The sequence below is a fragment of the Neophocaena asiaeorientalis genome, unplaced genomic scaffold (assembly GCF_003031525.2).
Source record: "Neophocaena asiaeorientalis asiaeorientalis breed wild unplaced genomic scaffold, Neophocaena_asiaeorientalis_V1.1 scaffold523, whole genome shotgun sequence".
Taxonomy (NCBI): Eukaryota; Metazoa; Chordata; class Mammalia; order Artiodactyla; family Phocoenidae; genus Neophocaena; species Neophocaena asiaeorientalis.
In genome coordinates this window covers 763,755-778,597 of record NW_020175436.1, presented here as the reverse complement: position 1 = coordinate 778,597, position 14,843 = coordinate 763,755, and the positions used below count along the sequence as shown (strand labels likewise).

At 36.2% G+C, this 14,843-nt stretch overlaps 1 protein-coding gene across 1 annotated transcript in view; it reads right to left on the bottom strand.

Moving 5' to 3' along the window:
• Window positions 1-14,843, bottom strand: part of PPP2R2A (protein phosphatase 2 regulatory subunit Balpha) — an 82,340-nt gene that overhangs the window by 23,840 nt on the left and 43,657 nt on the right. The window contains exon 3 of the mRNA XM_024767749.1: window positions 5,827-5,924. The gene's annotated coding sequence lies outside the window, so the exon portion shown is untranslated. The remainder of the gene's footprint in view (window positions 1-5,826; window positions 5,925-14,843) is intronic.

Below are 14,843 nucleotides of genomic sequence, written 5' to 3'. Positions count from 1 at the left end.
TTTTTAAGCTTCCAAATAGAACACTAAGAAAACTTACTGTTTTTTAATGCTCCTTTAATTCTATTACTTGTTAGAGACAACCATTTGTTTTATATTTCAAAATGTAGTTGACCCTTGAACAACATGGGGGTTATGGGTGCCAAAATCTAAAATAGTCAATGTGCTATTATTCAGATTATCTAACTACCCAGGATAATTTATTTCTAAAGCATGACACAGAATAAGAGCAGGGCATAGGGCAAAAAATTTTAATTACTGGGAATATTACGAGGTAAACTGAGACTAGCAATCTGGATAACAGATGGCTGAACAAGAGGGATGGCTGGCTGGATGAATAAATACAAATGAGGACTAGAACCCAGGTCTTTAAACGTGCAGGTCTTTCAAACTCCTTCCAACTTTTCCTTCTCTAAGCCTCTACAGAGAAAACACCATACCTTAATGGCTACTATTAAAAAGTCTGATAAGTACTTTTCTCATTACTACAAAGTTAATGAAACTGATTTTCTTGTGTGATTTATACCACTTAGGCTCATTACTTAGAGGAGTAAGATTCTTTTTTCATTGTGGATATTCATCCCAATTTATACAGAATTAGCTTTTTTTTTACCCGCTTGACTAGCTGTGTGATCTTAGAGAAGACATTTATCTTCGCTAAATCTCAATTCATTTATAAATCTGTAATAAATTGAGACATAGTAAGTGTGCATAACATCTTCGTTATTTTACTGTGAAGATTAATAAGATTTAGGGAGCTTGGCAGAGGGTCTGGCATATAAACTGTTGTTGCTATACCCATGTCAGAATGGGAAAAGCAATGGACAGGGAATCGGGATATAAGGGTTCTAGAGCAAGGGTTCACTTCTTTGATAACTGTACGACTTTCCACGAGTAAACCTGCTGTCTGAGCCCCCCAGTTTCTTTATTGGTAAAAAGAGATTGCATTACCAAAGGTTACAAATTTGGGGCCCACAGACTACTCAACTCCCAACGGTCCATGGGATTTTATAAACTCGGATGTGGTAGAAATTTACATGTTATTTTTACTAATCTCTAGCTGAAATTCAGCATTTCTTTCAATTATGGATGTAGCAGCAGGCCACAGTATTAGCAATACCATGACTTTGTCACTATAGAAATGACATGTTTTAAAATCACACTTCAGCTGTTAGTCACAAAAAAACATATTGCTCAAAAATAAGTATTTTTAATAAATTGAAAAATATATTTCAATAGTTTCCTTCACAATCCTATATATTTTATGCAATTGAAACATTCTTGAGAAGTCCACAGACTTTACCAGGCTACTGAAGGAAGCTACGGTACAGAAAGGATTAAGAACCCCTGCAAACCCTATAAATTTTAGCTCTTAATTTCTATGAACACACCATATACATATAAAGTTCAAAACAGGCAAAACAAATTCACAGTTAGTTCGGGATAGGGGGGTAGTAGTGACAGGATAGAGAGGCTTCTGGAGTGCCAGTAATATCCCATTTCTTGACCCAGATGATAGTTACACAAATGTATTTGTTGTGAAAATCCATAGAACTGTACACATATAATTCTATGCATTTTTCTATATGCATGATCTATCTTGGAAAAACAGTTTAAACATATTTTTAGATAAGATAGACTTGAAGCTGTATTTTGGAGCTTCATTATCCTGGTATTGGAATGCAGTCAATTTTAATTTTCTAACAGGTTAAGTCCCCAAAGGAGTTTATTAAAAGTAAGTAAGTAACTAAGTAAGTAAGTAAATGAATAAATAAATAAATAAATAAAAAGAGGAAAAGTGACGGTGTCTCTCTGGCTTCCAGAAATTCTGACTTGGTGGTTTTGAAGTGCAATCTAGGAATCTGCATTTTAACATTCTGGTTAGAATTTTTAGGTGGTTAGCTGCACTTTTAGGTGATCCTAACATTTTGTACTCTGAAAGCACAACCTTAGATTAAAAAATTGAATGAAAAATGAAGACAGGTAAAGCCCGGTAGCTTAGAAAAGGAAGCTTATTTTATAGATATTCTGATTTGGAAGAAACCACAGTGGTAGTATTTTCTTGAACTTCTCATATTCTTTCCACAATATTCCTGACAGATGGGCATCCAATTCTTGTGTACTTATTTCCATACACAAAATAAACGAATCTCTTCTTCCACATGAATCCCTAAGTTACAAGACTCTTTGTAGTCTCTTCTCCTGGCTTTACAGCCTTAGTCCCTTCAACCATTCCTCTCCAATGTCTCTAAATCTGCTATTCTGCTTGGCACACAGTAAGTACTATGTTAAGTGAACGGTGCCACATCACTCTAAAACAGTAGGATCTGTCCCTTCACTTAAACAACTGACTAAACCAAGCCCTTTCTATAAACGATATTGAATTCTGTTAAACCACATCTTGATTTTGAGTCCCATTCCAGTCTTTCTAAATAATTCAGAAAGGGAATACAAACATATTAACAATACTATCCATCTTTTGAGATAAGCACACTAAGCTTTCTTCTGTACTCTGTTAAGGAGTTTTGGGAATACCACATTAAGAACAAAAAAATGAGAAAGAAATCCTAGAAAGTAACCAGCAGTCACAGAAAACAGAAAACAAACGCTGCATAACGATCCAGAAAGCAATCAGAAAGGAACCACCTCTCTGCTCACTTTTATCCTTAACTGTCCCTTAAAAATATCAACCCTCCCCCAACACTTTAGCTTATCATGTATATCAAAAAGCCTCAGAGGAACTTGAAGAAGTTCTGAGCAATCCAAAGCCAACAGGAAATCAACTACCTCAACAACTACTGATCACCTAATATGAGCACCCATAGAAACAAAGATCCCTTAAAAACTACGGAACACCACAACGTAACAGCTGCATGGAATCTCCCTCCAAATTATCATTATCAGAAGGAATGTATCCCACCATCCACTTTGTTGTCAAAAGCCATTATATACAAGCTGTGAAAATTAGTAAGATGGGTCAGTTATTTCAGGACATGCTATAAAGAACACTGGATTAGACTCAAAATTTTGGACTCTGACCATGTGATGCACAGGATGCCTAAAATCGATTTACCCTTGTGCCTCAATTTCTCTACACACCCTGCTTCTATCACAGAGATTCTGTCAAATAGAAAACTATTCAAACGTGTTAGTTATAAAAATACTATTAAATAACAGCAGAAAATGTTACAGGAACACCAGGCTGAAATATACTCGAACTGAATGAAGACCCTGTTTATTGACCACCCAGTTTCTCTGCCTGGGAAACAGATGGACAGGCAGCAGAAGTGTGCCCGACAGGATGACAGGAAGGGGACCTGCCACACCTGAAGGGTAAAAGTGAGACAGACAGGTGGGTTAAAGATGTCAAAGTTTGATGTGCAAGGTTCACTGCTGCTACAGTATGATCTTTTCTTCTTAATTAAGGGCAATAAAAAGAGTGAGTGGAAATACATAAATCTCCAGTCAAGTGAGTTTTAGCCAGGAACGCTGACACTGCAGACGCGATAGTTCAAGCAGCATTGTGCTTTGCAAAGAGAGCTAGCATCATCGTCAGGGTCTAAGAAATGCTCACTTGTTAAGCACCAGTGTACCTTGGAATGTATGTATAACAGCTGTGATTGTTAGAAAAGGCTGGATTAAAATTTAGAGATCCAAGTTCTAATCCCAGAGTTTTGCTATTAAACTAAGCAATATACCTTTGTTATGTAAACTTTTGCTAGGATTTACCTAAATATTAGGAAAAGACTATCTCTAGGCTTTCTTCCAGTTTTTAAACTGTAACACTATTTTACAGATGTATAGCTATAAACTCATAAAATCTAACCTAAATATGTTAGGTATTGATATAAATGTAAGGTACACACATTTATAACCAATGACAGAGACGCTGAATGTCCTGAAGACAGCATTATATTAGAAGCTCCAGTATAAGATGGGGCTTAAAAATGTGGAAAATATATTAGGTAAAATGCATCAGATTAATATTAACAAGATCAAGTTTCAAGAGGGAAAGCCAACAATTACCATCTTTGTTATTTAATCTATCCCTTAAAAAATACACTGATATTTACATTAAATAATTTTCAAAAGACACGCTACTAATCTGAGTTTCCAGATAATTAATTTTTGTCTTTAACTCTTAAATGCAGTTAAGAATGACAGACAACTTACACTTTTAAATAACACAAAGCCCCCATTTGAAATGTAGGCTCTCTCAGAAACCCTCAATGTAAAGCCCTTCAAGATGGAAGTGCCTAGGAAGCAAACTTAATTTTAAATGCTTTTCTCCAAACACCCTTCTTTAAAACAAAAGTGTAGACTGCCATTAATTTTCAGTTAAAAAAAAAAAATACACGGAAGGGCAGAAAATGCCTACGGGAAAGCCAGCTCTAAATTCTGCATAACAAAATTAACACTCACATTTTGGTTACCTAACATGAAAGACATTAGAGCGCACTGAGAGATAACATGTTGGAAGTTCTGGGTTCTGGTTGTTAGCTCTGCCACGAAGAAATCAAGTGACCTCTTAATAGCCTGGCTTTCTCATTTGTAAATAAAGGGAAATGGTAATGACCTGTAAGGTTCCATTTCGACTCTTAAGTATTTCAAAATTCTTATGGTCACATTTTTTAGCTGCTTGAAAACAGGAACAGAAAACTGATTTTGCCCCCCTTCCCACATGATCATTCTCTGTCAAGAAAAGCTTGAGTCTTATTTTCATATTTTCTTCCAACCAAAAAAAAAATAAATAAATAAAAGGAGACATATTTAGTGTTTGTGCATCTTCGAATCAGACACTATTAATCATTTCTTTTAAAATTAAATTACCTACCTCACTGGGTGTTGTGAGGATTAATTCATTAGTGTTTGTAAAGCACTTTGAGATCCTCAGGTCAAAGGCGCTATAGAAGTGCAAAGTAGTAGTATTATTACTAGATTCTTGCTTATTTAAGGAATTTCACAATCCTTTAAAAGCTAACTCTGTGTTATGATTTAGACATCTATTTATAAAACCCTGCATTTTATCCACATTACTTTTAACTCTTCTTGAATATCTTATAGATAGACAGGGGCAGAATGTCTGGAAACAAATGATAAAGGTTTAACTTTGATCTACAAATGGAGGGAGAGACTAAGGGAAAATCCATTGTGACAAATTTTGTTCAGCATAAAATTTTAGTGAGAAATCTTGTCAATCAGATTTAGAAGTGTGCCTAAGTTGTACCCAAAACAAAACCAAACCCTACTTTAAGCACAGATTCTGCAATGAGAAATTCCTTTCTTCAAAGAGAAAGGGAAACAATTTTCAAATCAACTCCACTTTAAGAGGGGTGCTGAGCTTATAAATTACGTTACATGCGTATACATGCAACTGTCATTTAAAACCTTTATACTTAAATCACAGTAATAGTATTAGTATAAACTGATGTCAAAATAATTAAGCAGCTTTTTCTTTAAACTACGCTCCCACCCCCAGTTACACAAAGCAAACTATGCACTGAAAAGAGGTCAAAGCAATTTTGCTTTTATGGAATTTTAAGAGGAAAAAAAAAGGAGGGCCAAGGCTTTAAAACCAGTTAAAATCTTTTATTCCACACTTCCCACCCCTTTCTCTAACCAAATCTTCTCACAATTAAATCAAAACAACACACACACGTACACATACACACACACAGAGCTAAGAGAATCAGAGCCATCTATACATTGGATACTCTGCTCGATAAACACACTTTATAAATCTGCCAACATCCTCTGATGAGATTCTCCAGCATAAGCTCCAGTCCCAAGAGCAAACTGAAATTTAGATATTAAACTTTAAATACTTACCTCCTGCTCCTGTTGAAAGATGACGACTCTACCACCTTTATCTCCGGTTGCTAGTAATTCTCCAGAATGATTAAATTCTACTGTAGAAATTATATCTGCTGTATAATTGAAACAAAAATGAAAAAAGACATTAGTTCTTTCTCAACTCACTACAGAGTTTCTTAATGAGAACTTAGCATGTTTTTCCTAATATATTCCAAGTCTACATATCAACCTGCCATCAGAAATAAGGTAAATCTAAAGTTCTTTCATGAATATTTTGGTTCACCCAGAAGAAAAAAAACTCCCCAGAGTAAACCAGTGACACTATTTTAACAAACAGGAACACGACAAATAATAAACACAAGCACTTTATTAATATTTCACTAAACTCATGAATGTAAAGAAATCAACAATTTGTGAAACATTCTATGACAGCACCATTAATATCGATAATTATTGTGCTAATTTTCTTTCTGATATACTTTTGATAAGCTTCTTTATGCAAACCCAAAGATGGTCTATAAAATTAAGACAGATATAAATAAAACGGGGAAATTTTTAAAATGTAGAAATAATTGCAGGTGGAAATTTAACAATCATAAATATATAAATTAAAATTATGGCTTCTTAAACAAATGTTTGCAAATAGAACACACTTATACCAGCAATGCTTTGTGCTATGCACCTTCAACATGCACAGCTCTTCTTGTGGCTCCCAAACACAGCAGGGGCTACTAGAATCAGTCATGTTACACCCAAAGTCGGTGCTAACTTCACAGTCAAGTTCAAATAAAATTATCAGGGTTCTTTTTGACACCAGAGCCATTTTCCTAAAGAAAAAAATCTAAGTTACAGAATTGGGCATTAAGATAAAGCAATTACACTATACAATTCACCATTTTCACAAGCATTATGCCAAATTAGGAAAGACGCTATCATACGCATGTTACATAAACAATCAAACTTTTACTACAAGAGAAGGGTAATTTTCTTGCCTATATTAGCTAACTGTAAGAATTTTAAAATGTAACTTTATATAGTAAAGAACACTGTATACTTTAAATTTTAAAACTTACTGACCAATGTATTGTATCATATCAATAACCTGTCCAGCACAGCATTCTACCATTTTCATTTTAGTGATTTTTCCAAGTTCAGCTTGATTTTAGAAAGCTTTCTTTGCTTCCTCCATTGTCTAGGTCCAAGGCACCTTACCTTTTTGGAACACTCTGAGAACCTACTGAAAGTTCACATGCTCTCCCAAGAAACTGTACATATTTAAGTACACACAAAAATTTGCATAGAATTTCAAAAGGTTTGGACAGCATCCCACCTCCAGGTTAAAACCTTTAGCCCAAGAACCTAGGGGTAAGACAGGAATAAAGACGCAGACCTACTGGAGAACGGACTTGAGGATATGGGGAGGGGGAAGGGTGAGTTTTGACAGGGCGAGAGAGAGTCATGGACATATACACACTAACAAACGTAGTAAGGTAGATAGCTAGGGGGAAGCAGCCGCAAGGCACAGTGATATTAGCTCGGTGCTTTTTGACAGCCTGGAGGGGTGGGATGGGGAGAGTGGGAGGGAGGGAGATGCAAGAGGGAAGACATGGGAACATATGTATGTGTATAGCTGATTCACTTTGTTATAAAGCAGAAACTAACACACCATTGTAAAGCAATTATACCCCAATAAAGATGTTTTAAAAAAAAAACCTTTAGCCCAGACAACTCACCGTGGCCGGTGGTATCAGGAGGAAAGAATAAATCTAGTGTTTACACTACATGCAAATGTAACACCACGGTGTAAAACTGAATATACTGTACTATTCTGTAAAGCCCAACATCAATAAATACTTAAAAGCCATTCTATTAGGTGCTCTGTACTGTATTTACCTCTGTAGTAAATATAATAAGGGATTAAAAACATACATAGTCCCTGCACTTAAAGCACATTATAGTATAGTTACAGAGAGAAAGTAAGTAGGAGCTAACAATATCAGAACAAATAGTTACATCTTATTTGAAGGTTAGATTCTAAAATCAGGGAGTAAGGTAAAAGCCATACATAGTAAAAATTATCTTTAAATTCAAATCCCTCAGACAGGCACCACTTTGGAAATGCAAACTCTTTCTCTTGTTCTTTTAAGTCCAACTCAGCCAATTTTCCCTACAGCATTGATAGTTTGTGGTTTCTTTGGCTAACTCATCAAATGAACTAGTTAATTTGAATATAAAGTCATGCTTCACCAAGAACACCTTCTCTCTCGACTGTAGTGTATGCTCTTGGCTTGGTGAAATGCTCACACCCATACCAACTCCAGATTTATTCTCTTTTTCACTCAATGGAATAACAGGAAGAGTAGGCTCAGTATTTAAATTATTTCCTCTTTCCCCAGGTCCAAATTGTTGCAGCCACCTAAATTAATTCCTTGTTAGGTAGATGAACTATTACAGATAAGACTTAACAGGGCATCTGTCAGTGATCGCTGGTATGACCAGCCTGGCTGGCCTCTCTGTTGGGCAGTAGTAAAAAGCAGGGAGGACAGAATGCTGCAGGATGGGCTCCATTTCTAATGGTGAGAAATGTCGATCTTCCTTAGGTGAACTGGACAGGGGGAAATCTAGAGGTGATTAAGTCAGTTAGGAGATCATTATAATAAGAGGATTGAGGAGATCTGGGATGGGGGTGGTGGCAGTAGGGATTCCACACCTGTATTATTCTTAGAGACAGAACAAGAATCAAGGAATAAAACAGCAGGCACAATACCCCCAAGTACTGAAGACATTACTGACTCACACAGCTGGTTATAATGAGGTCACTGAACATCGGATGGGGAAAGGAAGGAGACGTGTGTGCACGTGCATGGGGGGGGAGCACATGCATGGGGTGTGGAGGGGAGGAAGGAAAAGAGGAAAAGACCAATAATTTAGTGCAGGACGCAACAGGAATAGTAAGACATCTGCCCTTACAATGTGTCACTTCTTATCCTAAGAATGGTTATTTTACAACAAGAGCTGCAGAGTAAAGTGAAATGATACGTGTTTAGTACCAAACCAGCTTTGCAGCAAGGGTACAAAACTCTAAGAGGTACATCTGAGACAGGCTGAGGAACCCTAGAAACAAATGGCCTACACAGTGAGAGGCTGAACGTCAGGAAACGATAAGAAACAAAGATCTATACCATAAAAGTCCACCCATTTTAAATCCTTGAGGGAGAGAAATATTGAGTGAAAGGCATACAATTTTCTCATTTTAGATATTTTTAAGACACTACTGTTTGTGACTATCTTGCCAAAAGCCAATGAACAAACAGAAAATTTTAGAAATAGCTAACCAAGCCACTGACGCTTAGTGAGTAGTGTAGAGGAATTTTATTTGGGGGAGGGGTGGGCAGGCAGACTCATGGCCTCCTTGCTGTGATTTTTATACTGCATGTATTTAATATAGCCATATTTCAGATAAGTAAATTATTTTCCTGCCTTGTATGATGAAGTTAAATAGGTACCACGCCATGGTGTTCCCTCCTCCTTCCCCACAATAAAAGAAAGGGGAGAAAAGATACACCATGATTTCTGGATGCTTGGCCATCCACACATGTGTGAGAGAGCCACCATATACACAAGCACCTATTAAATCTCCAAGTGTATGACTGCTTTTAAAGTTTTTTTGAGTTGTAAAATGCCTAGATCTCACAAGGTCTCACTGAGAATATGACATATAAAAATGATGAATAGAAGGGAGAATAAGATCAAATTCTGCTTTGCAGACCAAGAAAAATATCCAGGAATCCATTATGGAGTATGCTATGAAACTGAGCTTTGAGCTGTATGTGCTTCTACACCCTGGTGTGCCAAGAAGGGGATATGGGTTTGCCTGGATACGGCAAGCACCCAAACCTGTAACCTCCAGTTTTGAGAAAGCTCTTTACCTCAGTTTACCTCAGTGTGCCATACAAACATTTCTGTTTTCAAGTGTGCCAGGATGTGTAAAAGATGAGGAAGCATGGCTCTAAAAATAGTGCTCCCACATCATGTGCGCTGATACCCAAATGAGGTTGGTCAAATACTGCTATCTATGTTTTTGAAAGTAACAGTAATTCTGCTCCTAGAAAATATTCTTCTAATGTTCTGATTCCTATGCCATTGAAAAATATTACAGAGTAGATGACTGCAGGAAGTCCACAACAGCACTGTTCGACAGAACTCTCTCGTTACCATGGAGGTGTCCTGTATCTGCGCTGTTCAATACAGTAATCACTAGCCACATGTGGCTCCTGAATTTTTAACTTTAGCCATGTGTCTAGGGGCTATCATACTGGACAGCCTAGGTCTAAAACATTACAGAGTGGACACTGACTTCTACTGCAAGCCAAGAATGCTGGAACTAGGAGAATTCTGAACCTTTAAACAGTGCACTATGGGTAAAACAGAACTACCGTGCACACACACACCCAGATTGTTACCTCAAGGAGCAGGCTGAAAATATAAATGCATTTCATGAAAATTTAGATTCCTGGATACTATTTTTAAAACAAACTGTTAATGAAAGCCTCAAAAACTTGAGAACACTTTACTCTTGAGATTAAAGTCACTATCATATACTTTAAAAAGGCAAAGACATTAACCTCACTGTTAGTCATATTACTGAACTCAAGGCAGGGTCCGGTATAACACATCAACTAGGTCTGTTCTCATAAACCAACAAAAAACTTCCTCTTCTAAAGAGAAAAATAAGAATCTTTCCTATGACCAATAAAAATGTTATTTCACAATGGAAAAAAACACCTGTGTTAATCATCTAAAGAACATTCTAATACAGTTAATAAAAAGGAAGGATTCTATCAGAACATCAGACAACGGTCCTACTGTGCCTTAAGCCAACACACAGCCATTTTAGGCACACACTAAAGCAAGATTTAAAAGGCACAATCCGATTTTTGGTAAGAAAACTTAACACAATGTTTTTGACCTTTGTTATGAAATTCTATATACTACTAGTAAAAACCAAGGAATTTATAATGTGTTACACAAAATGGAACTCTAATTTCTTCCAACCTCTTCGTTCTAGACTGTCAGCGCCCAGGTTTCATCCTAAGAAGGTGAAATAATCACTTTCTTTTGGGGGTGGAACGGTAATTGGTGGTGGTGGGAATGACAAAAGCCGTGTTACTGGTCTGTTTTCACTTCATCAGGCACACCACACCATCCCCTTGTTACCTACCTTCTCTATTTCTTATGTACTCTAATAAACAGAATAGGACACAATCAATCAGACAACCGAAGGTTCAAAAGTATAACACGCTCAGCATAAAAATCAGATGAGGGAAAATTAATAGATAGTATCTATAAATGGTAGTAATTAACAATAATGACTAAATATTAAGTGATCAAATTATTATTAGCTCTGACATTCTCTAAATACTTCAACTCCTGCACTGTAAGGCACTTTATGGGGTTACTCATTGATTTTATAATTCCATTTCAGGACTACAGTCCAAATAAATAATTTGAAAGAAACCAACTAAAATTAGTACCAACATGGTTATAGGTGAATTATTTACATACAGGCATACTTCATTTTATTGCACTTCCCTTTACCATTCTTCGCAGGTACTGCGTTTTTTTTACAAATTGGAGGTTTGTGGCAGCCCTGCAAGGACGAAGTCTATCAGCACTATTTTTCCAACAGCATTTGCTCACTTCCTTTCTGTGTCACATTTTGGTTATTCTCTCAATATGCCAAACTTTTTCATTATTATTATTATTTTATTTTTAACAGTGATCTGTGATCAGTGATCTTTGATATTACTATTGCAAAAAGATTATGACAGCATTTTTTTAAAATAAAGTGTTTTTTCAATTAAGGTATGTACATTGTTTTTTTAGACATAAATGCTATCGCACACTTAACAGACTACAGTATAGTGCAAACAACTTTTATATGCGTTGGGAAGCCAAAAAATTTCATGTGACTCTATTTACTGCAGTCATCTGGAGCCAAACCCTCAATATCTGAGATGTGCCTGTTATGAAATAAGCTGAACGTATTTCAAACATCCGATAATGAGGAAATATAAAAGTAACCTCTAGTACACAGGTTGGAAAATTATGGCCCACCAGCTGTTTATGTAAATAATGTTTTATTGGAACCCAGCCACGACCATTTGTTTATATATTGTCTTTGGCTGCTTTCACTTGACAACAGCAGGGTTGAAGAGTAGAGACAGACTGAAAATATTTACTATCTGGCCCTTTACAAAAAATGCTCCTCAACCCCTGCTCTAGAATATTAATATAATTGGATATTAACATTAAATGAACAAATATGACTTATGTGGGTACAGAGACACAACAAACTAATGTCAAAGCACACACTGTCTACAGACAGGTACAACTATAATGTGCCAAGCACTATACTAAGTGAGCATTTACATATATCCTCATTTTATCCTTCTAATACCACTATGATACAGACATCATCTTCAATTAACAGGAGTGTAGGAAAGCACGGAGAGATTAAGTAACTTGCCTATCACACCTCTATCAAGTGTCAGAGCCAAGATTCAAATTTAGCAGGTGTGAACAATCATATGGATAAGGTGGCAGCACAGAATCCTATAAATCACTGGATGATGAATAAAGAAATAATATATGTGTTCAGTTTACTGCTTCTTTTTCATTGCCAAAATGTCTGTGTTCAATAAAACATTTAGAGTCAAACTACATCACCTTTATACTATTTACTAATGACCACATTACAGTTACTTGTAGCCCTACCATAAAACTGAGCATTTTTTTCAGCACCTGCTATATTCAAGGGGCTGGGTGATCCACAGTCTAAATTCTACCGTCTAAAGGGGCTTAAAGCAGAATGTAATCACAACAGATAAACAGTTAACCAAGAAAAGATTTAGTAAATGTTTAAGAGAACCAAAGAAGGAATATTGTAAGGCAAAATAAACAATTATAAAATGAATTCTAAGCATAAAGACTGAGTAACTATATAAAGATGCTCCCTTCATTTTAAAAATAAATGGGGAGGAATCAACTAGAATAAGCTGCTTACATATTTTTACCCATCTGGATTATAGATTCCCAAAAGTTTCACTTGAAACAGTTAACATAGCATCCACTGAATGCTGACAAACCTGATTCTGTATTTTTCTCAATATGATTAGTCTTTATTTAAAAAAATTTTTTTTACTGACCTAAGAGAATTTTTATTGTTAAATACAGATACACTTTTTAATGAAACAAGAATGTGCAGTATTTTTTCAATAAAATTATGTCAGATCACAAACATTTTTACTTAATCCTAAATTTAACTTAACCTGGTCCAAACTGTTATTTATTCTTATTCCGCCCAGAAAACGATGCATATACTTTAACCCGTGTCGCAAATTCACTTGCTCACAAAAACATTACTGAGCACTTACTGTGCTATCACTGACACATCAGTATTAAGAGCCGCCCCCATAAGAGCAGCTCACACTTACACAGTGCTGGGTACTGTGCTAAGTACCCCTCAATATGATTAGTCTTTAAAGCTAAGTAACACAGAAGAAAATTTTAAAGGTTAAAATTCATAAAATACTATAAACATTGCTGCAGCAAATAATTCTAAAAAATTCAGGCCTAGCTACTTTATGCATCACAAGACAGCATAAATCTCATGACAAGAGGTTCACAAAAATTCTATGAATAACCACTGTTTCTTAAAATTCTACATTTTTGATATTATCTCAAAAGGGACCGCTCTGGCGAAAAAAGCAAGTGTCTGCGAAGACTTGCTGCAAGAGCAGCTGCCAGCGTGGCCTTCTAGGTATCAAATGAAACTTTCAGGCCTGGAAGAAAATGAGCTTATTAGCAAGTTGACTATACTGAATCTTACCTTTTTGCAAATAATATTAATTTCCCACAAAACTCTACTAGGTAATCAGTCTCCTTTCCTTTTTGTTACATTTCAGTAAAAACAAAGGTTAACAAAGAACACTACAACTAACTCCGTAAACGAAGATGTCCCAAAAAAGTACCAATAAAAATGTGAAGTTAACTTTGCACTTCCTCTTTCAAAAGGCTGAAGTGAAAGACAGAAGTCAAAATTAAAAATCTGTAATTGGTCTTCCGCTTCTGGCCATGGAGGAGTAAGACAATCTGGATTCAGCCTCTAGCTATGAATGACTAGAAAATATATGCAACTGTTTTCAGACAATGGACAACATGGAGTTTAGGACTGTGAACCCTTAGAGAAGAGTAAGTGAGCCCTGTATTTGCCCTAACTTACCGCCTGGACAGTGCAGTGAGTCAGGAAGAATCCAAACATAGGCCAGCAACCTCACCGGGTTGTGGAGTCAGAAACTGGGGGTTAGGGAAAGCTAAAGCAGCTAGATTTTGTGGATAGAGTACAAAGAGAAAGTTCAAGGGATCTACAGAGATCACTAAAAATCTTTGGTTTAGTACTGATCTGAAGACATGTGGTGTGCCACTCCACAAGGCCTAAAAAAGAACCATCAGAAAGTTTACAAGTGTTCAGAATAAAGAGGTCTCCCACTCAGTCAGAGTAAAGAAACCTCATAATTAATAAGGCATGAGGTAAAGTCCTCAGAAGGGTATCACCTTAGTGGTGAGACTAAGTCAGCACCATATTGAATTTGTCCTGACAAAGCTTAAAAGCAAACATTGAAAAACTGATCTCAAGTAACTTAACCACGTGCAAGGACGGAATCCGACAACAACATAAATTCATGTCTGGCATCTAAAATCACCAGGAATGTAAGGAAGCAGGAAAATATTACCCATAACCAGAAGAAAAACAAACCAATAGAAACAGAACCAGAACTGACAAAAATGATGGAAGAATCATTTTTAGAAGACAAGGGCCTTAAAATAGCTGTTGTAAATATGCTCCATGTGCTCAAGACAAAGAAGGAACATCTGAAAATGAAAAGTACACAATTTGAAATGAAAGATACACCGGATAGGATTAACAGATTAGATGCTGCAGTAGAAAAGGTCAAGAACTTGAAGGCCTT